This window comes from Condylura cristata, unplaced genomic scaffold (assembly GCF_000260355.1).
Source record: "Condylura cristata isolate star-nosed mole 26May11 unplaced genomic scaffold, ConCri1.0 scaffold00018, whole genome shotgun sequence".
Taxonomy (NCBI): Eukaryota; Metazoa; Chordata; class Mammalia; order Eulipotyphla; family Talpidae; genus Condylura; species Condylura cristata.
The window spans coordinates 8,322,456-8,347,420 of NW_004567119.1; the positions used below are offsets into that span (position 1 = coordinate 8,322,456).

General features: G+C 39.6%; 1 protein-coding gene and 1 pseudogene across 2 annotated transcripts in view; one reads left to right on the top strand and one right to left on the bottom strand.

Moving 5' to 3' along the window:
- The window catches only part of TTC29 (tetratricopeptide repeat domain 29), a 357,304-nt gene that overhangs the window by 317,593 nt on the left and 14,746 nt on the right, over positions 1-24,965 (bottom strand). The window lies entirely within an intron of this gene.
- Positions 17,563-18,546, top strand: LOC101637155 (annotated as a pseudogene).

Sequence of the window (24,965 nt, forward strand, 5' to 3'; positions counted from 1 at the left end):
GTTTAGTGGATAGGCCAATTTTTAAAACTAAATTATCATCCACTTAAAAGCTCCTCTTACAGCACTTTTGAAAAAATTTTAAACCATTTTAACCACTTTATACAAAATAGTTAATGTTATTGAGCAGTACTGTGTCAATAAACTAGCTCAAAATGAATTATTATTTTTGCTTTAGCGTTGCAAAACATAAATGCAATTTCATAATAAAATGTTATAATAAATTCTTAACACATCTCTAATAGCAAAGGTGGAAGGAGTCAAATAGCAAACAGTTTCCATAGGATTTTAATTAAAAGTCCAGATAATGTTTTTTTCAGTCACACTACATTTTTCTTTATCAACAAAAATTTACAGCTATCATGGCTAATCATCATTTGTAAACTGACTAGAATAGGCTCTTTGCAATAGTTTTTCTTCCTTAAATTCTGACCGGAATACTCCACAGAGATGCTAGCCCCAGAAATCTGCCTGTTTTCCAGTTTCTCAGGGGTCCCCTCCTCCTCCACTTCAAGGCTAGAGTAAGTCCCCTCTAGTTCCTGTCTGGCTCTGTTTGCCTGCGTCTCAGGAAGCTTACAAATATTAATCACAACTTTGAAACACGAGGCGTGCACACACACACAAACTTTCCACACTTTAAACCATCGATTCTCTCCTGCCAGAAGGGCAAAATCCTTTCACTCTGGGACGGTTCTACTTACCAGTTGCTGGACGGAAGTTGGTAAATACGGTACACCCAGAGCGCAGGTTCTTCTGACTAGACATTACCATTTCTCTTCTACAAACTAATACGCACATAAGACACTGCTCCCAGGTTCCTCCACCTAGGACAACTGTCCTCCTTCCCACGCAGCATCTTCTTGCTGTAGCCTTCATGGTTCTAAGACTTTGGAGTGCTTAGGTCAGCCAGACTCTTGGATAACTGCTTTATTGTTACCCAGAACCCTAAGTGCAAGACACAAAGACAGTCCGAGGAGGAAGAGATTTTTATAAAAGTTTTAAAGACACCCCATGCTTTGCTCTCATTGGTAAAACACTCCTGTAAACCACGACTAAAATTCGGAGGCTTGGAGCATGGAGGGGTCCCATGCTCATGTCAGCATACCCCTGGTATTCTTTGCTGTTGCCCCTCTATTTTCTTCCCCCCCCCCCAGGAGTAAGGTTTCCCACGCACTGTAGTTTTAAAGTGCAAATAAATACAAGACCCAGTCGCTGTTTGGATTCAGTGTTTTCTCTGGGAACCAGCGCCTTACAGATTATGACATGCAGCAGACAGAAAATGGGATTAGAAAAGGAGCCGTGGCCATGGGGTTGTCCTCGGGCTGTAGAAGGAGGGAAAACCCTTCATTATTCTTCCCTCAGACGGAGGAAGCCCATGATAGCTAGGTGTCACCTCTAATGTCATCGTCTCCCTCTCGGGCTTTGTCTCCCTGTCTCCCTCTTCTCTTCACTGTCTTTTCCCCACCCCCTCCTCCCTCACCCCTTGGCTCCCAGGACCAAAGACAGAGCGCCTAAGAGTAGAGCCACCATCCCCTAATGAATTAATAACCATGCCCAGTCCTAGCACAAATCAGAAAGGACTTTTCAATTCCTGAGTATTCGGGATCATTAAAAGCTGTGCATTAAAAGTTAAAGAATTTGTTTTTTATTATTGCTATGCAATCTGTTCAAATATTTAGTTTTGAAAAGAGCGAGGGTCAATAGTTACTGTATAAATCAGTGTTAATGTCAGATAATTTTTTAACACACTGTGAAAAGTTATGGTAGAAATAGAGAAAGAAATCACTGCTCTATCTAAAACTTCAGCTGAAGCAGAGAGCTGGTGAGGCTGGGAGATAGCAGAATGCCTTTCTTTCTCGATGTATAGAGAAAAAAACCTACGATGCTGTCAACATAGCCCAGTCTTCCAAGTTAAGAAGTGACCATTTAGGCCCTCCCTGGTGGTGCAGCGGGTTAAAGCACAGCACTAAGAAGCTAAAGCCGCTTCCGCATGAGTTCGATCCCGATCCCCACCTGCCCGGAGGAGATCCACGTGGCCCTGCAGACCTCTCCTGACCCGCCCGCTGCTCCCCTCAGCAGTGTGCTTAGTTGATCTGCCTGTTCTGCTCCCTGGTCTCTCTCTGGTGAATCCTCTCACCCTCCACATCTCTGGCCTGTACCCGGAGTGGAGAGGTAACTTGGACCGGCGCTGCACAGACAGTAGAGCAAGGATGCACTCCACAAAGCCTAGGACTCATGGGAATGGGGGCTCTAAAGCCCCATGCACCCCGGATGAAGCCACAAAATACCATTCGTCAGATGTCGCCCTCACTGCCTCTTAGAAGCCCTTGTTTTGGACTGCTTGTTGGATTTGGGTGACAAAGATGTAAACTAAGGAAGAAATTCTGCTAAGGACAATTTAACCACAAAACGAGCTCAGCTCGGCACTCGTGTATACACACACGGGGCACAAGTGTGCACTCTGGACACTTCTGTTTGTTGTTTGTTTCTTTTATGAGTGTGCAATGCGGTGAAGCACTGTATCCAAATGGTAAACCATGTCACTGAACTTATTTTATTAGGCATCTAAGTAAATATAGAATCATCACAAATAAACATTCTGATCGTACAAATTGACTTATTGATTATGGGATACATGTTTCTGGCAATTTAACATGCTCCCCCATTAATTTTATTACTAAGTTTTAAAAAATGACAATATAGCAAAGCACATTTATGTGCTTATTGATTAGTGACATGAAAGGGGAAAACAGGGGCAAGTTTTTCTTTTCAAAACATCACTTAATATGATGTTGAGGTCCAAGCAAATGGAAGAGAAAGATTCAAGGTGATTTAAAAATGTAAGCCAGCATTCATTCACTCACTCATTCATTCATTCATTCACTCATCCGCAAAATTTAGTGGAAAAAGTTATAGCACAAGGAAATGAGCACTTGTCCCCGGCCCCACTGACCCTCCTCACAAGTCCACAAAGGAATATAAAGCAGGATGTCCTCTGAGACATCATCGATGGTTGCAAACAGAGGAGGAAACAGACCCCACCTCCAAAGAAAGGGTGAAATATCAAATATTCATACACAGGCAGAACTTATGAGCCAGATTGACAGCTAGCAACATAAAGAGAACTCAAGCACATGATGCTTAATTTTTTTTAAAGAAAGAAACTGAATGAGGTGTATAGCATAGTAGCATTTATATAAAGTTCAAGCAATATGTTACATTTCAAGCATACATTTAACTTCATCTATATATATAATTCTGTGCCTGGTAATTTGTGTGGAACAGGTAACCTTTATGCCTGTATCACACACCCGCATCTATAAGAACTACAAGAACATGCATTAAGTGCTGTAGAACATCTATCCATGAGGCCAGGGAGTGGGGTGGAGAGTGGGAATCTCTTGGAAATATAAAATAATACAAGAGAGAGACTTGCACCAGTCTGTGGTCTAGGGACAGTGGGCTATGATTGTGGACTGAGACTGATTCCATCCTGAGCATTTGACCCAACAAAGCAAAGAAAGAAAAAGTATAAAAGTCTTTGGACCCTTGGGGCTATCCTTGGTGGTGCAATGGGTTAAAGCACCGCATTATAAGGCTCTCCAAAGTCACTGCAGCACTAATTTGATTCCCAGCCAGGGAGCTGACCAACATGGCATGGCAGACCTCTCCTGACTTCCCGCTGCTCCCCTCAGCAGTGCTGTTCTGCTCCCCACTCTGTCTCTGGTGAATCCTCTCACCCACCACACCTCTAGCCTGTACCCCAGTTCTGTGAATATAAATAAATAAATCTTTAAAAAAAGTCCTTGGACCCTTGACTACAGACATTAGGATAAACTAGTATTTCTAAACAACCAGCCTAACTTTGAAATAAAATACAGTTGAAGGGAAAAAAAGATACTATTGTGAAAGACAGCAAAATAATTACAGATTGATGATATCCTTAAGCTATAATTTTACCATCAATTACAATTTGTAAAATCTTAAAAAAAAAATCTTATATTGAAATGTTTCATTTGTAAAATCTACTTATGAATCTGGTTACATTTAAACACATGAAAAAAAGAAAATCTTGGTGAGGACAAGCTATTGGAACAATTCACAGTAACTGTAGGGCTCACCTGGCATAGTTTTGTGCAATTTACAGAGTCAGGACTGTCAGCAAGATGGCCACCATCACCACTTCTGTTACCTAAGTAATATGGTATATCAGTCTTGTGACTGTAAGTATGTATTAAACACATACATATTTTCATAGGACATTGCATTAAAATTTTCAGATAATTAAAGTGTTGAAAAATCATAGAGACTCTAGTTTCCATGTTGACATCTAGTTGTATAACTATTATGAATCATTCATAATGACTTTGATTAGTTATCATTAATATGAGAGCTTTCCTTTCATAGAAGCTGGAGTGAGCATGTTGAGGAGCTGGAAAGAAACGCATGTGTGCGTATGTTTTATATATGCATATGCGTGTGTGTGTGTTTCACATCTCTGTGAAATTGTCTCAAAAATCTAGCTGTTTCAGGTGAAGTAATGGGGTGTGATTTGCACAAAGACTATCACGTCCCCACTTCACATGGCTAAGACACAGTTACCCTGTGCAGTGTGTGATAAGATTTACAAAATTCTATGAAAGGAAAGCTACCACATTAAAGACAACTAATCAAAGTCATTATGTATGAACCATGATAGTTATACAACTAGATGTCAATATGGAAACTAGAGTCTCTATGATTTTGTAACACTTTAATATCTTTGAAAATCTTAATTCAAGTTTCTATGAAAATGTGTCTATGTTTAATATATACTTAGAGTCACAAGACTGATACACCATATTACTTAGGTAATACATAGTACGTAAAATGTATTGACCTATATCTTCACACTAAAGACAGGTAAAATAGCTAGCACTGATTTTTTTTTTCCAGCAAGTAAATCTTGGAAACATCCCTTTTTAATTCCATCATCTCTACTCATCTTACTACTACCTCAAACATTAGTTTCATAAAATGCCTTAGAAGGTTATTGAACCCACACAGAAATCAATCATTATAAATAATTATAAATTATATTTTTTTAAACTTCAGGATATCAATTATTTGAAGGGAAAAAATACAAGTCCATCATCTTCTCAACATTTAATTTCTGAAAGAATTTCAACTAAATAAATGTTATAAATATGAACTTCTAGAAATCAACCATCATGGGACTTGACTAACAAACTGAGATCCCCAAAACTCTCTAAGCTTGTTATGGGCAACTACTAAAAAAATTATACAAACTCTAAAACATATAAAATAAGTGTATAGTAAGTGAAAGGAACCAACTAAAAAGACTCATAGACATATACATTTGAAAATGCACACTTGAAATCTAAGTCATAGGCAACCACTCCCTGGTCCCACACATGTGAAGCAGCACCTCCCCAGGGTGGCCACCCTTCCTCTCAGGCTGTTGGATAAGAACGATAAACCGAATCACCATACTCATTAGTGGTTGTGAGGCCGTATTTTTTTGCCTTCACGCTATGTAGGGGAAACCCCAGTTAGGTAAATTAAGAAATTTGTTTCTTAGTTTTTAACATTTCCCTATTAGGAGACCATCCACAAATGACACAGAAGAAAAGTCTAGAAGGTGTATTATGTATTATCTATTTTTATGACCACTATAAAATGGTGCACAGACCTAGCTAGTCCTCAGATAGTTAAATGGTCACACTAGCGAGCTTATCAGAAATTTCTACAATAAGTGGCCACCTTAAAAGTTTTAAAAAATACAGAGAAGTACCGAAAATTTTTCTGTTGGGTTTTTTTCTCCTCTCAGAATGAGGGAATGAAGCATTTTTCTTGGACACTGAGTATAATTATAACTAATCATCTCCTTCTCCTTGGAGCAACATTCGTTGACGTTCCTTCATTTTAGGGTGGCTGGCTGACACAATTCAAATATAATTACTCTTCTTGCATGATAAACTCCTGCACCGTGAGCAAATACAGTATGTCTCATTGTCAAGTATGGCTAGACAGCAGCCATGTAATATAGACCTTTCAAGCCCTGGTGTAGCCCCCTGCCTTTGAAATCTGTGTGAGATGACAAAACTGACTTTCATTTCCCTTGGACTTTCTCAAGGTATCCTTATTAAGAAAAAAAAAAAGGCTAAAACCCATAAATTTAATCTACTGCCTGCCAATCACAACGGTTTCTGCTGTCAGACACTCAAGATACATAACCACAAATTTAAATGTTATTGTTTTATACAAGAAGGAAATGTTGCTTGTGACTAGCCCAAACGGTCATGTGACAATCCAGTGCGTTTCTTTTGTTTGCCTTTTCTATCGCTGAACAATAGCAAAAGCAGGGAACCTATAACCCTAGGACCCAAAGCAGAAGGAGGTACACACTCATCAACACTAAAGTAAATCATTTTCCCCAGCAACCTGATAAGAAACGATCGATGACAAAACATTTATTTCCTGACATGTATTTCATTTCAGATGAATAGTGATGTTTGCTGATTTCTCTCTCAAACGGCTTCTAATTTTTTTTTTTAATTCACTATTGGGAAGAGCTCTAAATATAACATTCCCCAACTGTTGAAAAAGAAAAAGTAGCCTCCCATAGTCATGCATGGTGAGTGTTGGAAACAAACTTAAAATGAGACTTTCTGACATAACCTTCCAGCCCCAAGGAGCTGCTTTGATTTTCAAGGCAAACTCAATGGTGTTCTCTCATGTGTTTGATTACTGGCTTGAAGGAAACCCTATTTCTGTGAATGGCCACAAATATAAGATTGACATTTTCTGGAACAGTGTTTCACAGTGGGCCCTCCAATTCTAGATGTGTATTCCTCTGAATGAAGGAGAACCTTCTCTCCTCTCTCCGAGTGAGTAGCACTGAACACAAAGGCCACACCACATGATGTCTGCAAGCTCCTCTTGGGCTTCTATGGAGATGGTGGGCTCTTTATATTCCTAAGCCTTCTAAAAGCTATAAAGTAGCCTCACCTGTTGTCATTGGTGCTGGAGATACTGAGCAGATAAAGAATCAGATTTGGTCATAGAGCACTTTTATTTCTTGGGCGGGGCTACAATTTGACTGAGCACAAATCTCTGGCCTCATTGTTTCATAATGGAAAGAAGTGAAATTTAAGTAAAGTTACACAAGTTGTAAATGAAACTCTTGTTTGCTCTACACATACAGACCAACCTAAATCTGTGGAACTGTACTACACAATTCAGCTGGAAAAGGGCTCATTCCAGAAGTGACAAAATATATGTGGTCAATAGCAACTGATGAAAACTGATGAAATTAAATGGAATCTCTGACCATTGTATGTGCAATAGCCAACTGGCTTAGTTTAAGAGCACACCAGCTTTAGGAAAGGTAGGAAGAGTTAACCCATAAAGGTGCACAATGGGAGGTTGGACTTCACGAGCCCACCAATCACCCAGAAAACTCCAATCAAACTCTTATAGATTAGGTCCTCCAAGAAAGACTACCATCTCTCATAAAAGAAGGCTATCTCTTAGGGAAAGTCTGATGGTCTACAGAGAGCTCTTTGTTTTCCATGGGACACCACAGTGCAATCAACAGGGCAGTCACAGTAAGACACCTTGATGGCTTTCTGCTTTTGTTACAGATGAAGCTTATACTGAAGTCTTCTTAATAGCAGCCTTATTTTCTGTTGAACCCCTTCTTTCCCTGGGAAAAGGACTCTTAACACTCTGAAAACTACAGAACCTCTGTTCTGCTTCAGAGGATTTTCTTCCAATCCATAGTATTTTTCTCTTGGATGCATTAAAACTCGATTTTTTTCAGACGTCTTATCCAAGTGTAGAAAACCATTTGGTTTAGGACTCAAAACCAAATAAATATACAAATCCATCATTGGGATTCCAAAAATACACTTCTTTTTACATTCTCCTTTAAAGTTTAATGAAAGGAAAAAGAAAGGGAATTGAATTTGTGACCTAAATCTTTTGTTATTATCCCAGCGTCTTTCTCTGCTGCCCACGTAGCTTAGTCCTAACCCCTAATTAGCCCATTTCACTTGATGGATCTACCCATAAAAAATCTAAAATTCATCAGTTTGAACTAAAGTGGACTGGTGATATAAGTGCAGCCCAAGCCTAAAACTAAAATAAAAACAAGCCAAATAAGAACAGGTGACTGAAAGATTTGCATTTGGTTTGCCATGTTGCCTCTACTAAAAGACTGAAAATTCTTCGCCTTACAGATTTAAATATGCAAGAAGCAGCTACACAGTGTTTCCATCAGCAGAAGATGTGGCACTTAGAGAAAGCATCAGGAAAATAAAAACTACAGACAAAATAGGTTGTATTTGCATATTTCACTTGAAATTAGGCTATGTTGCAGCATATTGGAAACTCATATGCATTGCATGTCAGCTGAGTTACTTTTCTTTCCCCCCAAGGTGACATTGGTGCTTGTCTTACCAAATATGATGCAACTGACAAGTGTTTTCATGTAAGGAAGATATACGCCTCCCATCACCTTGTCAAGCTGAGTGAAGGCAAACTCCAGCACATCCTTTCACAAGTGATTAGGTGGTCGGGGTCATTAAAAGTCATAAAGTTAGACTGCTGCAGAATACTGTGCATATATATGAACTCATCCAAAGCTGTCCTCCTTGAACAGGCGAGAGCTCTCAACTTAGCTTCTGACCGAGTCATAAATTCTTGGCTGAGCTCTCTCTCTTAACATACCTTTGAAATTATACTGAATAGTAAAGGCAGCTTTGGCCAGTCTCATTGTCTCCCGCTTTCCCAGCCAAACCCCTAACTCCTAGAGCTCCAAACATCTCATTTGGGTACAGGGACATAAAGTAAATAACCAGATTGTCACTCCTTATTTCACTGCAGCATGTTTAAATTTTTGAAGGTACTTTAAAAACTCGAGTCCTTCAGCCTGCTTTTAAATTTTCCAAAAAAGGCATCGAGAAAAAGAAGGTATTATTTAACTATGCCACACAATGAGGAAATTAAGACGGAAGGAATTGAAGTGGCCTGGCCAAGTGTCTGGGCTAGTGGGACTCAGGAGCTACTTTGACACCTCTGTGATCTTGTCTTTTCAGCCTTATCAGTTCCCAGCAATAAATCTGGTTTGGGATAACTCTGATCTGAATGGAACCTGAGACAATAGGAATTTAAACTTTTTAAAGGTACCATTTGACTCAGAAATCCAGTTCTGGGAATTTGTCCTAGAAATGAGTTGTGTTGAACAAAAACATATACACAAGATGTTCAATACATCATTATTTATAATAATTAATATCTGAAAGCAACCTAAATGTCCAATAAGAGGGGTTTTTTTGAGATTCTTTTGTTAAATATTGTAAGTCCAAAACATATTCCTGAAAAAAAATAATGGCAAGAAAAGCACTATATCATAAGTATCTCAACTATGCTAAATATACAGATAGGCAGAGTGACTAAGACTAGGTAAATATCATGATATGCTAATGCTATTTACCTCTATACCTAAGGATTACAGATGATTTTAAATTTATTTTTTAAAACTTGTATGGAATGTTCATATTTTCTACAGTTCTATTTACTTTTATCAATAGAAAAAGAAAATAATACATGAAAGTTCCTGATTGACACATAAGAAAATTCCATAGGTCTCCCAAAAATCTTCTCAAAATAGATTATACAATATTAAGCAACCAGAGGCTTTTCCAAGTTATCACAGCAACCCAGTGAGTCAAAGCCTGCTCTAGAGTATGGACCCCTAGGGTCTGAGTCAGTGGGGAGGGCTTTTTTGAGACATGATAACTGAGTGGATTGTGACAGGATAGAGTACTTTTCCTAGACTAATTTAATTTTTCTATAAATGCCCAGCAGCACAGACTGGATGCAATCATGACTGAATAGACCAGAGAGGAAGGAAATTTGCAATTGTAAGATTTCAGTTGCAAAGTCTCTGAATGCAATAAAATAATTTTGGGCTTTGAGTACTGAAGCAATTAAGAAAAACTTCTAGGCTAGCCAACAAGACACAAATCAGCTCATTTCAGCCTTTTTTAAGGTCACTGAAAGTCTTTCACCATCATACAGTTATAAGGTAAAAAGGCCAAGCCTGGGATGCCCTGTGTAATGTCTTACATTTTCCATTGTTTGGAGCCAATAACATAAAAAGGTCCGTGCCATTGACCATGTTAATTTTATAAAAGCAGAAATGTCTAAGTCCCTACCAAGTTGAAGATAAATGTAGAGGAACATGAATCTTTTACCAAGCATGTGGATTCAATTTTCAAGTCTGTAGTCATCACCATAACATGGAGCAGGCAGCTATGAAGAAATTTCTTGCTCAGTACTCTGTAGTTGAATTGTTTTAAATATTGAGCATATCATGTATGTGACTGAGAAATTTTTAGAAGAGATGAGATTAGAAGGGAACAAAAGGGGGAAATCTGAGCCCTCTGTGTCAAGTCAACAGTTCTCCTCAAGGCTCTCCTAGGGAAGAAACTCCATTAGTGATGCCGACACAGGAGGTAGCCATTTTGATATTCTGTCCACACATTTTCTGCTGTATTGTCTCTTTTGGAAGCCACCAAAACCAGAAGTCATTAAAGCTCGCGGCTGGTCCTCATGTAGTCTCAACTTTTTATCTCTGTAAAAACAAGTTACTAAAAAAAAAAAATAATCTATTGACAAAAATATTTCCCTCTTATTAATAAAAGCTGGATTCAAAGCCCATCCATAAGGTCATACAAGTTCGCTTTCTTATTTCCCAGTTCATTCCCTAAGAAGCACAGAGCTAATCAATAGTAAAACTGAGTTTCAGAAATGAAAAATTTTAGATAACCAAAAAGATGAACAATCAAGCCCTAAAAAAATCAAGTTAATAAGATAGTGATAGCTCTGGTTAAGGACAATTAGAATGACTTTTCCTTATTTTAATTTTTATATTTTTTCATTAAAAATCAATATTCAAGACAGAAAAAGCTGATGAATAAATACAAATACAGTGAACGGAATAAAACATACTACAAGAAATAATTATTGCTAGGCAAATATTGTTCCTTTTAGCCTTTAATGTATAAATAGGCCTTTACAAGCATAAGTGTATTTCATTGTATATATGTGCCATAATTTTTTTAAAGGTTTATTTATTTATGCATACAGAACTGGGTACAGGCCAGAGTGCAGGGGTGGTGAGAGGATTCACTAGACATGGATAGGGGAGCAGAACAGGCAGATGGATAAAGTACACTGCTGAGGGGAGCAGTGGGCGGGTCAGGAGAGGTCTGCCGGGTCAGGTGGATCTCCTCCGCACCATGTGGTCACCTCCGGGGCAGGCGGGGATCCAACTCATGCCTAAGTGGCTTAAGCTTCTTTGTGCTGTGCTTTCACCCGCTGCGCCACCAGGGAGGGCCTATATGTGCCATAATTTATTCAACCATTCTCAACTATTGAATAGCTAATGTTTCACTATTATTAACTCTGATGTTTAAAATTATGGAATATAAATCTTTCTGCATATTTACAATTTTTTTCCTCTTTAGAGTAAATTCAAAACAGTAAAATTATTGAATTCAAAGAGCATGAGCCTTTTTAGCCTCCTAAAATACATTGCTGGGGGGTCCTTCCTGGTGGCACAGTGGGTTGGAACGCAGCACTACGAAGCTGGCTGCAGCTGCTTCAGTGCCAGTTCGATCCCCCACCCCGGAGGTGGAGCAGCAGACCCCTCCTGTCTCGCCGCTGCTCCCCTCAGATGCGTACTTTACCGATCTGCCTGTTCTGCTCCCCACTCCCTGTCTAGTGAATCCTCTCACCACCCCTGCACTCTGGCCTGTACCCAGTTCTGTATGCATAAATAAATAAACCTTAAAAAAAAAAAGTAACATTGCTGGATGATCCTCCATAAATTTTGTACCAATTTATACTCCCAAAAGCAAAATGTGTGGAGATGTCTTTCAAAATTGTCCTGTTAGTTTTTTCACTTTGTCTTAAAACAGTAGTCTAGCTATGGGGAGAGTTATAATAATAAAAGCTGAAGCCGCATTCTGCCTGTCTAGAAATTATGTATGCCTTCACATTCACTCACACGTTTGTGGTGAGCACAATATTCACCTCTGACTGTATGGCACCAGCAGACAAGTATCACTGGTCGCACATGTCCATGCATTTTGATCTGAATGAGGCTTAAGGAAAGCATGTTAGAGTTATAGCATCACTGGCTTTCTGAGTTTTAAAACCCTGCTATCCGCAATATTCACAATGACTTAAAATCTAATGAAGTACAAATATAAATATATGCCTTATGTATTGCATCATACACATAAAATGTACTTAAGCAACTTACAAAAGGTAAGAGGTTAGGTTTGCCACTCAGAAAAGCATCAGAGAATTAGTGGGTGCCCAGGTGGGTTTCATTTCATAAGAGATGAATTTGGAGGGATCAACAAAGGAGAAAACAGTGAAAAAAAACTTCCCAATTTCACCAAGTCACGAAGAGCTGAGCTTTCCATGGGTGAGTTTTCTGATCCGATCTTGCTTCCCTTGGGAAGGTGTTAGGGTCAAGCTGGGTGCAGTAAGAGCAGCCACCACCACCTGTGACCCTACCCAGTCATCCCAAACCACTACACATGAACATGCAGATCTGCAGGCGTGCCCCAATGCTGCTCTCACTATCCAGGGGGTCACTGGCACCCTAGGTGACCTATCGGTGGCTCTCTAAGTGACACACAACACCGAATGCAGGCATCACAGATGTGTGACTCTAGCAAAGAGGGACCCTTCAGTACCTCTGAAGGTTAAATATCTTTGAAAGGGATTTATAATACACTATTTTATTATCAAAGCATAGACAGAGATTGTCTCCATGGAATCAAATACATTTAAAAGAAAAGCGACACACTGATTTTGAGGATCCCCACCATCCGCAGAAATGCTCCAAGCAGAGCTGCCCCACCCACTGACCCATATAATGTGACAATGACAAAGACGTTTCTAAAGCTTCTATGGGTTGATTAAAACCCATCTAGTTGGCCATCTCTGAGACTAAAAAGAATTATTACATGTGTCTTATATTTATAAAGGCTTTTGCTATCTAGTACAGAAAGTAATAGACTAACCCTGCCTGGGACTTGGGGCGTGAGCAATGAGGGGTAAGTGGCCCTTTGCTCCAGTGTCTCTGATTCTTTTTTCCTGCCTCCTCTCAGTCTGTTTGAGCCAATAATTCAAGACTAAATGATATTTTCAGACAGAAATCCATTCTTGTTCTGAAGACACTAAACCCCCAGCGAAACCACTACCCAAATTCAACCCAACAACACAAATCTTACCCAAAACTCAAGTTGAACTTAAAATTGAAGAAAATGGATGAAGCAGTCTGTATTGTGGATGTAGGATTGAGCTTTAACAGCTGTCTTTCCAAAGAGAGCAATCCCCTCTCCAAAATTTCCCAACACAAAATCCAGTTAGACTCCAGTGTATTCTTGGAGGGGTCCGTCATTCAGCTGTGTTTGATAGGGGGTAATCACTTTATCCAGCCACAGAACTTTTTTCCAGTTAAAATCCCAACGGGCCCTCCCTGGTGGCGCAGTGGGTTAAGACAAAGCACTAAGAAGCTAAAGCCACTTTCACATGAGTTCGATTCCCGCCTGCCCCGGAGGTGACCACATGGTGCGGCAGACCTATCCTGACCCGCCCGCTGCTCCCCTCAGCAGTGTACTTCGTCGCTCTGCCTGTTCTGCTCCCCACTCTGTCTCTGGTGAATCCTCTCACCGCCCCTGCACCTCTGGCCTGTAACCCAGTTCTGTATGCACAAATAAATAAAAAATCTTAAAAAAAAAAAAAATCCCATCGGCCAAGAGCTGTCTCTGAGACAGGACTCTTAGTAGTCCCTTAAAAAAGTGTATTTCAGAGTATTTCACAAAAGTAAATCTCCACCCAGCCTTCCACTGATTAAATGCTATGGGGATGACCTTAGCAAAATAGAGTTTGATCTAAACAGTAACGACTTTGGCTTGAAATCAGATATTTACACTGTGAAAAATAAGTAACTCCCATGGCAATATTCATCCCTTTCAGGCTCCCAATTTAAATGACCCCATGACTCTACCAGCTTCATTTCACTTAGAGTACCATGTAAAGGGGCCATGTATTCGTTTTCCTGTCACTTTCCTTATAAAGATTCTAAATTTCCTACTGAAAGATGTCTTGAAAGAAATCAAGTCTTTTTTAAAAATGAGATAGATTCTTTGCATATTTGTAATAACTGGCTGCCTAGGGCTGATATTGGCAATAAAGTCCTCTTCAACTAGATTTTCCTATAGGTCATCCTCACATACAGCAAATCACTGACTTGCAGCAAGTAAATAAAAGAGAATGCATTGTTATAAGCCAAAGCTAATTTTCACTGTTTTTCAACTGTGGAAAAAAGTATACCATTTAGGGAGAACTTGTGAGCTGTGAGGAATGTCACACTGCTAAACAATTCAGAACTACACGTGTTAGGAGACAATTTGCTGAGTAAATGAATAACAGGTGTTCCTCCAATTATTTTTCTGTACACATTAACTCTGGGGTGATCTTTCTTGAATCCTGAATACTAGTGGTTTTGTGCCAAAGGTGCAGTTATGAGTGGCTGGGATCCTTCTCCTTAATCGGTGCCTCTTGTTTAATTAACTTCCCACATCTGGACCTGGACTGAAGTTGCTGTGACAAAGGAAAAAGAATGAGGGGCCATGTGGCATAATGGTGCTTCAGGAACCCCCTTCCCTGCTCCCGACTCACCTTCCCTTTCCAGCCTACTTCTACCTCTATCCACCCTGGGTCTGAGGGGGTCTCAGAGGAAGTAATTAGACAAGAACCTTCCCTTTACTTCAAGGAATTTTAAGAAAATTGGTTCCAGGCAGCCCTAAAAATCTTGCATCTCTATTGTAACTAGTGATTCTGGAAATTTCTTGCGAGAGAAGATGGCATCATCTTAACAAAAGCCAAGAGAATTCATCACTTGCAAACCTGCCCAGTAAGAAATACTAGAGAAAGTTCTTCAGGATTAAATGAAAAGTCGGATTAAATGAAAAGTCACTGGCCATAAGTATAAAAAAAAAAAAAAAAGAGCTCTGGGCTCTGGAAAAAGTAATTACATAGATAAGTATAAATGAAAGTTTTTCTTATAAACGTTTTCCCATTATATGATCAAAAGGAAAACTAGAGATCAATAATTCTATAAATCTATATTGAGGAGTATACAAGGAGGCAATTTGCATGACAGTAACAGGAAGGCTCAGAACTCTATAGGGACAAAATTGTTATCTACCATTATAACTAAATTGGTGTCAGTCAGAATTGGTTTGTTGTAAATGAAGATGTTCATTGCAATTCCCAGAACAATCACTAAGGAGCTAAAAAAAAAAAAAAAAAAGTGGTAAACTAAATGACAAGACGATGGTGTACTAGAAAGTATCTATTTAATACAAAAGGTAGTCACTAAGGAATACAGGAATAAATAAAGGATTAAACAGATAACAAAACAGCAGATGTAAATCTTACTTTATCAGTTGATATGATAATTTACCATAAAAAGGAATCAAGTTTTCAAGGATGAACCTTGAAAACATTAAGCTAATTGAAAGAAGTCAGATTTAAGGTCCCATATTTAATGGTTTCATTTTGACAAAAATGTACGGAATAATTAAATCCACAGAGACAGCAAATAGACGTGGAACTATGAGCTGAATGTTTGTGTCGCCCTAAAATTCATACTTGAAACCCTAACCCCCAAAGTGATAGTATCAGGAAGTCGGAGCGGCCTCAGCAGAGGCCTGGTGTCATGTACAGCTCCTTCTCGAATGGGATTAGCGCTCTCATAAAGGAGCTCCCGAGTCCCTCTTGTCTCTGCCATAGCAGGATACAAGAAGTGCACGAGTTTCTGAGGAGGAGGCCCACTCGGCTTCCACAATTGGGAAAAATAAGTATTTGTTGTGTATAAGCCACCAGCCATGGATATTATTACAGCAGCCCTAAAGAGCCAAGACAAGTGAAAAGTAACTGCTGATAGGTTCATGGTTTCTCTTGGGGGTGATTAAATGTTCTGGAACTAGTGTTGATGGTTATACAACTTTGTGAATATTCTAAAAAGCACTGCATGTTACACTTGAAAGGATAAATTTTATGGTATATGAATTATATCTGATTTTTAAATGTCCTTGGAATCAGGGATCATTGTCTTCTCCCCCAGAATGCCAATCCCATGATGTGATTAGTAAGTGTTTAATAAAAGACAATTTAAACATGATGCTAACAGCTGGGTAAGCCTAAATCAAAGCTTTTTAAAAAAGAAAACAAGTTGGTAACTTAATATTTCTTCAACTCTCTATGTACAGTGCTCACTTATTGTCAAGGCCTCTCTTAATTCTGAAGACAGAATTAACACTTGGTGTGGTGATACCCACCATAAACTCACCATCGTTTTCTTCTTTACTCCCTATCCTTACACATGGCAAAAGCCATGTCCCTGATTTAAGTCATCCCACACTGGAGTTTGATTCCATTCACTGCAAATAGCTTTCCAAGAGCATTCCTCACACCCACATATAGGCCAGCATCCTGAAATTGCTTCCCCCTGCAAGTGACCCATGACCGAAATATTAATTGCAAACATCCTAATTTTCCTTTTCCCTTATTCTGCACTCCCACCTTCCTGTTCCCTGACCTCACTGAGGTCATCAGACTTGACTTCTTTGTTTTTTTTCATTAGTTATTTTAGACTAAATAAAATGCCACTGTGTATAAAAAGAAGTGAGAAGGTAGAAGATGAGATTTGGAAATCCAGGCACATATTCAATATCAAAGGGACTTTTTGGATGTGAAAAGGAGTGGGGATGTTCTGCTAATGAAATACCTCATTCTAGCATCATGAAATAAAATTTAAATGCATTAAACTTTATGTATTAAAATCCCTTAAACAGAAATGAGACAATCTATTTTATCATTTTGAAAGATCTTTCTGACTTATCTTTTAGAACAAGAGGCTCATAGACAGGGAGGCTCATGAAGAGACTGTTATAGAGATTTAGTGTGAAACGACATTTTGGCCATGAACAATGATAATGAATATGAAGAGGAATTAATAAATGTAACATGCATGTGAGCGATACAACAAACAGGATTTGCTGATGCATTAGAAAGGAGTGCAGGAAAAGCCATCACTGATGACATCTACATTTTGGGCTATGAAATGATAGCTGAATGATGACACTTACTGATACAGAGAACACTTAGTAAATAGAGGTTAGAGATGAAGAATCATAAATTCCATTTTGAAAAGATTCTTATAAAGTGTCAATGGAAGCATAATTTTTATTCTCACTTTTATTTTATTCTCACACAATGGGTCACTACATCGCAAAACTAAATGGGCAGCGTCTAAAACAAAACCAGGTGACAAGGTATCCCAGCCATCCCCAAATAGTAATGGGTAGAGACATACATCCAAGCCTAGCAAGCCTAGCAGTCTGCTTTGCAATGGGTTTGCCACCAGAACATAGGTGTTTTAAAAGTCATAGCTAAAACTAAGCCAAAATGTCAAAGGAAAAGACTCATTAGCCTCATCATTATTGTACATGTAGATCTAGACAAGTCTAACACTAGTGATCTATAAATGTGGTAGGGTCCACAAATGAACAATCAAGAATTAAAGAAAGAGGCTGCCAAGATAGGAAGAGGCTCTTTCAAGTACATCTGTTTCTTGACAAGCTGAAATCGGAAAGTGAACACAGTTTCAACATTTCAGCTCCCTGTGGAAATTCAAGCTGAACAAGCATTGCATGAGCATCATTGATGCCCCAGGATACAGAACCCTTATCAAGATCATGATTACAGGGACATGTTAGGTTGGGTATGTTGTCTTGATTATTGCAACTGATCTGATGAATTTGAAGTTGGTATCATCAAGAATTGACTGACCCATGAACATGCCCCTTCTGGCTTACCCACTGGGTGAGAAACAACTAATTCTTGGTGTTGACCAAATGGATTCCTTTGAGCCACCTTATGGCCAGAATAGATATGAGGAAATCATTAAGGAAGTGAGCACCTACATCAAGAAAACTGGATAGAACCCAGACACACTAGCATTTGTGCCAGCTTTTGGTTGGAATAGTGCCAACATGCTGGAAACCAGTTGAGATGTGCCTTGGTTCAAGGGGCGGAAAGACGACATGCCAATGGAATCACACTATTGGAAGCTCTGGCTCATACACTATCACCTACTCATTCAACTCATAAGCCCTTGTATTTGCCCTTGAGTATGGTACAAAATGGGCAGTACTGAGAGTGTCCCTGTGGGCCAAGTGGAGACTGGTGTTTTCAAACCTGGTATGGTGGTCATCTTTGTTCCAGTCAACGTTACAGGTTAAGCCAAGCTACATTCATCATGTAGCTCCGAGTGAAGCTCTTCCTGAGACAGATGAGCATCCATATCAAGAGCATAAGATGGTCGTCTTTGCAATGTGGCTGGTGACAGGAAGAGAACCACCAGTGGAAACAGCTGGCTTCACAGCTTAGGTGATGCTTCTGAATCAGCCAGGACAGTCCAGATCTGCTGGATTGTCACATAGCTCACATTGCTTATAACTGTGCTGAGCTGAGGGAGACTGGCTGTTGCTCTGGGAAAAAGCTGGAAGATGACCCTCAAATCTTGAAATGTGGTGACAGTGCCGTCAGTGTGGCAGGCCCATGTGTACAGAGCTCCTCTGACTCCTTCCCCTCAAGTGCCATCTTGCTGTGAGTGATAGGACACAGGCAGTTGTTCTGAGTGCCATCAAAGATGAGACGGGAGCTAGAATTAGCAAGGTCACCATGTCTGCCCAGAATGCGCAGAAGGCTAAATGGATATTATACCTAGTGTCTGCCACCTCTGGCTTACTCAATGGTGGACGAACAGTCTCAGAACAGTTTCCTGAATTGGCCTTCTAAGTCTCACCACCAAAGACTGGTTCATGATACCAATGCATTGAAGAATGTTCTGTGGGTGATTGTTTTTGTTTTGTGTGGGTGGCAACTTTAAGTGACTAGTTTTTAAAGTCAGCACATTTTAATGGTGACAACTTGACCAAAAATCTGTCAAGATTTGAGACCCATTAAAACAAAGTTCAGTGAGCAAACAGTGCCTTCCTTTGCTCAACAGGTATAATAGTACCACTAGGGAAAAGATTTCAGTGAGAGCTACTCTTCACCCTGTCTGGGTTCCAGATGCTGAAATTTCAGAATTTGGCGCTTTTAGGTGTTGTTTTTTTGTTTTTGTTTTGTTTTGTTTTTTTTCTGGGTAGGCATTTCTGGGCTTTTCTCTATTGTAAAAGGTCAAATCAGAGTAAATAGCTACAATCCTTCAGTTTAAGACAGCTGAGCAGAGTTTATATGCACATTATGTTCACAGGTAAGCTTCTGAGAAGGCCATATTCTGTCGCAGTGAAGTCTATGTGATTCCCACAAGATTGTTTGTAGTTACAGCACTATTGAGTACATGTCCTGGAATAATGTCACATTCTAGTTGCCCAGCTGTTAGAGAGAATGTGCATTCTCATATGACAAATTCTGAAATACTTCAGGGAGCCTAATATGTGAGGCTCACATAATACTGAGCAGTGCCCTATCAGAGTTCAAGGAAAAATAACAACACTGGAAGTTGGGAAAATGTTAATCTAACGGTATATGAGCATGTGTCTTTAGAGTAAGTGCAGGAGACACTGGCATGCCGACCAGACATGACAGCAAGAAAGTCAAAAGAAAAAACAGACACACAAGGGAACACAAGCTGGAACAATTTGAGCAAAACAGTTGAATGGAAGAGATTTTCCCAGTTGCCTGGATTCTGATGAAATAGCCCAATGTTATGGACTCTGAAACCTGACTAGCTAAGATGCCACACAGGAGAAACAGCTGGTAAGAGACTCCAAATTAAAAAGCACAAAAGCATCAGAAGCAAAGACACCTTCCCAAATAATGCATGCAAGTGGCCATCAGGTACATTTGAAAAGTTGCTCCAAATCATCAACTATCAGGTAAATGCAAATCAAAACCACAAATAAATACCTTACACCTGTTAGAATGACTAATCAAAAAGATGAGCGATAAGTGTTGGCAAGATGTGGGGGAAAGGCAACCTTTGTAAACTTAAGATAGGGATATAAATTTGGGTAGCCTTTACGAAAATAGATGGCAGTTTCTCAAAACATTCATTTGTAAATGAGTGAGTTTTCATACACTTTTTTGTTAAGTAAAACTTTCAGAGAATCTTGGGGTTAGGGAAAAATGTTCTTAAATGTTGTTGAATATATTATACAAAACGAAACCACCTGTCACCGTTTCTGAGGAAAACTCAAAACAGCAAAGTCATCTAATAAAAGAAGCAATAAAATTGGAGTATGGATTGGTGGTCAATATCACCTAAGAGTGCCCTAGAAAAACAGTTCCATAAACCCAGTTAATGTTGGTCGATATCACCTAAGAGTGCCCTAGAAAAACAGTTCCATAAACCCAGTTAAATAGTCTCTCCCACTCCATTTATGTCAAATCTATCAAGTAAACACAGCCCGATTAGATTGGCATTAATTAGGAAACTGTTAGAAATTGGGCTAAATCCTAACAAGACTTCAAGATTATTCACCAATCAGCCAGAGACTAAAAACACTAGATATGATCAATCTAGGGCAAGAAAGAACAACCCAACAAGTGATTATCAAGCAACTTGAGCCATGAGGCCAGGCTCTCCCTTCTTTGAGGTCACAACTTGGCAGCTTCATTAGCATTAAGCTTTGAGTTATCATTTTAAATGATGTGAAACATAATATTTTCTGTCGTGAACATGAAAAATAAAGGAAAGTTGGAGATGCAGATTCTCCTCTAGAGGCATGCTGTTGCATGTTGAGATTAAGACATGATGGGGCATTTAGACTCTTGACTTAAAGGGAAGTGCTACATAAATTTTGTAATCAATCCTGTTTACAGCCCTGGCAGGTGGAGATAAGAGTTCCCTTCCCTTCCAAGATATGCAACTTTCTGAAGATTTATGCAAATTATTCTCATCCAATAACAACAATAATTTATTTCTCAAGGTTGTCATACTCTCTTGGTCACAGAATTTCAGGTTGGAGGCAATGGTATAAAAGTCTTCTCCTTTACTATCCCTATAGTCTTCTTACTCAGTTTGGGCCCTATAACAGCAGCGTTAGAAAACTCGAAAACTTATTAGAAATGTGGACTTCCAGGCTTGCCCCAAACCTACTAAAGAATATATATTTGAGCAGCATTTATCACATACAGATAAAATTTGGGTATATATCAGAATCATCTAGATATATATTAAAACATAATTCCTGGGTCTCATCCTGAGTTTTTTTTTTTAAAGATTTATTTATTTATTCATATGGAACTGAGGTACAGGCCAGAGATGTAGAGGGTGAGAGGATTCACCAGAGACAGAGAGGGGAGCAGCACAGACGGATCAATGAAGAACACTGTTGAGGGGAGAGGTGGGCAGGTCAGGAGAAGTCTGCCACAACATGTGGAACTCCTCCAGGACAGGTGGGAATCGAACTCATGTGGAAGTGCCTTTAGCTTCTTCGTGCTGTGCTTAAACCCGCTGCACCACCAGGGAGGGCCACATCATCCTGAGTTTTTAATTTAGTAAGTCTGCAGTGGGAAAAGGAATTTGTTTTTCTAGTAAGTTCTCATGATGTTCCTGCTAATGGTTTGGAGGCCATACTTGCAGAATCGCTGCTCTGAAGTAGAGGATTTTTACTATTGCCTCTTGTTTGTTAACAGATTATTCATATTTTAAGCAACATAATACATGGCAAAATTTAAAGTTAAGGACATTGCACAAAATTTCTATTTATAATGTATAGTTAATTAAAATTACATTTGAACTTCTATGCACACAACAACCCACATATGGATGTTTATGCAACTTTACTCATAACTGCATAACTTAGCACAACCAAGACAGCCTTCAGTAGGTGAATGAATTAGTAAACCGTAGTACATCCAAGTAATGGAATATTATTCATTTCTGTTTGTGAAAAAGGAGCTGTCAAGTCATGAGAAGACATGGAGGGAGCTTAAATACATATTCCTAAGTGAAAGAATCTGATTTGAAAAGGCTACACAACATGCTGGAAATGATAAAAATATGGAGACAATGCAATTATCAGTGCCTGCCAGGGATAGTGGGTTGTGGAAATGAACAGGTCCAACACAGTGGATTTTTACAGCAACAAACATCATCATATTGGGATTGTAACATTTCATTGTATCCTGCATTTATCCTGAATCTGCAGGAAACGGGGCGGAGCATGCCAGCAGCACAAAAAAGGCAACCTAGCTCCACTGGTTGCAAGGAGGCACTCTGCAGTGTAGACTGTGCAAGGTGCTGTCTTGACAAGCATGCTGCTGGGAAGTTTTTACCCCGGGCAGGAACTAAGTGCTCAAACTGAATTGTAGAATTGACCTGAAAAAGTGTCACCGTGAAAGAAAATGGCTACATTCATCAGCTTTGCTGAAGTGGGATCATTCCACCATGCCTACATGCAGCAACCCATCAAGCAGCATGCCTGACTTACATGCAAATTTTATTTGTCAATTCTACCTTGATAAGTTAAAGAAAAAAGGAGAAATCTGTCGACTGTACACAGAATTCCTGAAGACCCAAAAGATCTGATTTCACCATAAAGGTTCTTTAGTTTACTGCCCCGTCTCAAATGTGCTGTCTCTCTTCTGAACTCCATCATCCCTTAGAGGAGATCACATCTGTCTTCATTTCTTATTTAGGCATTGCTCTCTCTCCTCCATAGACACACACAGACCTTTCTTAAGGAAATGAGTGGATCATACAGTGTACGATTTTCCCAGATATGGAGAAGGGAATTTTCAAGATCTCCCAAGATGTGTCTCTAGGATGTTTATTTCAATCACTACTTTGATCTTTATCTGACCTCAGCTTCAGGCAATCTTACTATGCCCCTTCTCTTCCTTCTCTCAGCCTGATTTCCTCGTTCTCAAGAACAAAACCCCATTCCCTCTGTTTCCTCATGCAAAGCAGTCTGGGGGTGACCTCGGCTGCTTTGGCTCCTGTCCTCATCATTTCCTCAGAACCCCCACTACTACCCAAGGGGAGAATTTTGTTAATGGCTTCTAAGTATGGTCTCCAGAACAGCCTACCTGCTTCCCTTGGGAATTGGTTAGTGGGAAATTCTCAGAGCCCCCTCCCAGGCCCTGAGGAGGTAGTCCCAGAAATCTGTGTTGACACACCTGCCAGGTGATTCTGATGCATACTGCAGTTTGAGAACCATCGCTTTGGGGAATATGAGTTAAAGGTGTGGTGAGAAGAGCTGTCAACAAAAGAGATGGAAAGCATGAGTTTTGGAAGTCCTCTGTGACTTTCAATGGCAGAGCCAACAAGTGGCTTAAAGAGAGGAAAGTTTAGCCACCAGCCCTGTGATCATTTGTCACACCACTAAAGTAGCTTCAAAACAAATGGCCCTCTTCCCAATTCCTACTAGATTTCCACTGCAAAAAGCACCTTTATGAAACAGGAGCTGCCAGAGATTGCTTTAAGGTCACTATAGCTATTAACTACACAGGCTGATAATAAAAGATTCAAAATAGTGTATTTGTAATCAAACAGTTGCTCAAAATAGATACAAAAGAATGACAAGGTAGTTGAGCAGAAATACGATGGGAATTAAATAGGCTAGTTGAGAAATGAATATTTCAAGCTTTGTTTCATATTTAAATCATAGACTCTGTTTTCTGTTTCTCTTCTATAACTTAGACGGAGCACTGAGAAAATAATATATTCAAAAGACACGCCAGTTTGTGCTTCAAATTCTAACAATAAATCATTGTGGACATAGGCTACTGGATAATTATTTGGGGACACTTCTTAGCACAAAGACATTGTGATGCCCTGGACATAGGTGTGACATGCCCCTGTTCCTCACAGAAGATACCACACAGCCAGGAGTGTGTGAAAGGGGAAGATGGTGAAACTTAGAATGTCTTAACTCTAGGTTCTCCTTTACCCCAGTCAAAAAAGCAAAAGCAAGCATTCTTCACAGCTTAAGCAATTCAGTGATGTGTCCCCGGGCCTCATCTTGTCATCTTCCCAAACCACTGCTGCCAATGATCAAAGCCAAGTCATTTTCCAACAATGTTATATATATTCTCCCAAGTCCCTAATAGATGTTACAAGCCCTCCTACATATTGAGATTTGGATTCATTATCCATCGCTGCAAAACAAATTACTGCAAAATTGAGTGACTTAGCACAACTGATTTATTTATTATCTCACATGTTTCCTGGGTTCAGGAATCAGGAAGCAGCTTAGCTGGGCAACTGTGGTTCAACTTCTCTCATAAGGTTAGTGACAGTAAGATGGCAGTCAAAGCTTCACTGATACCGGGGCATTCCCTTCCCAAAGGCTCACTCTCCTGGGATTCACAGGAAGCTCACTTCCGCCCCCATGGCCATCTCCACAGTGCCTGACAAGAGACATCCTACTTTTGCCAGGCATGCGCCAGAGAGAACACCTCCCTTCTCTAGTCTCGCACACCTTCATCCTGTGAAAGACATGCTATTCACTTTTGGAAGAACTGGGTCACTGAGTCGAACCCCCATGCAAAGGGGTGGGAATCAGGCCCCAGCTCTTGAAGGGAGGACTATGAAAGAATTTGTGGATAGGTTTTAAGCCACCACAAAAATGTTTGCTTATTTATTGGGTCTTTCACCATAGAAAATTTGCACTCTTCAAACTTTTTTTTTTTTTTTTGCAAAACTCAACCACCATCAGCAAGAGTCTTCACAAATCTGCACATGTCACAGAATGGCAGAGAACTATACACACCTGTCCAATGTCAACTTTGTGGGTTTCCTATCATGCGGTGCCATTACATAAAATGCACAAATTATCTCTTTGTCTTTGCAA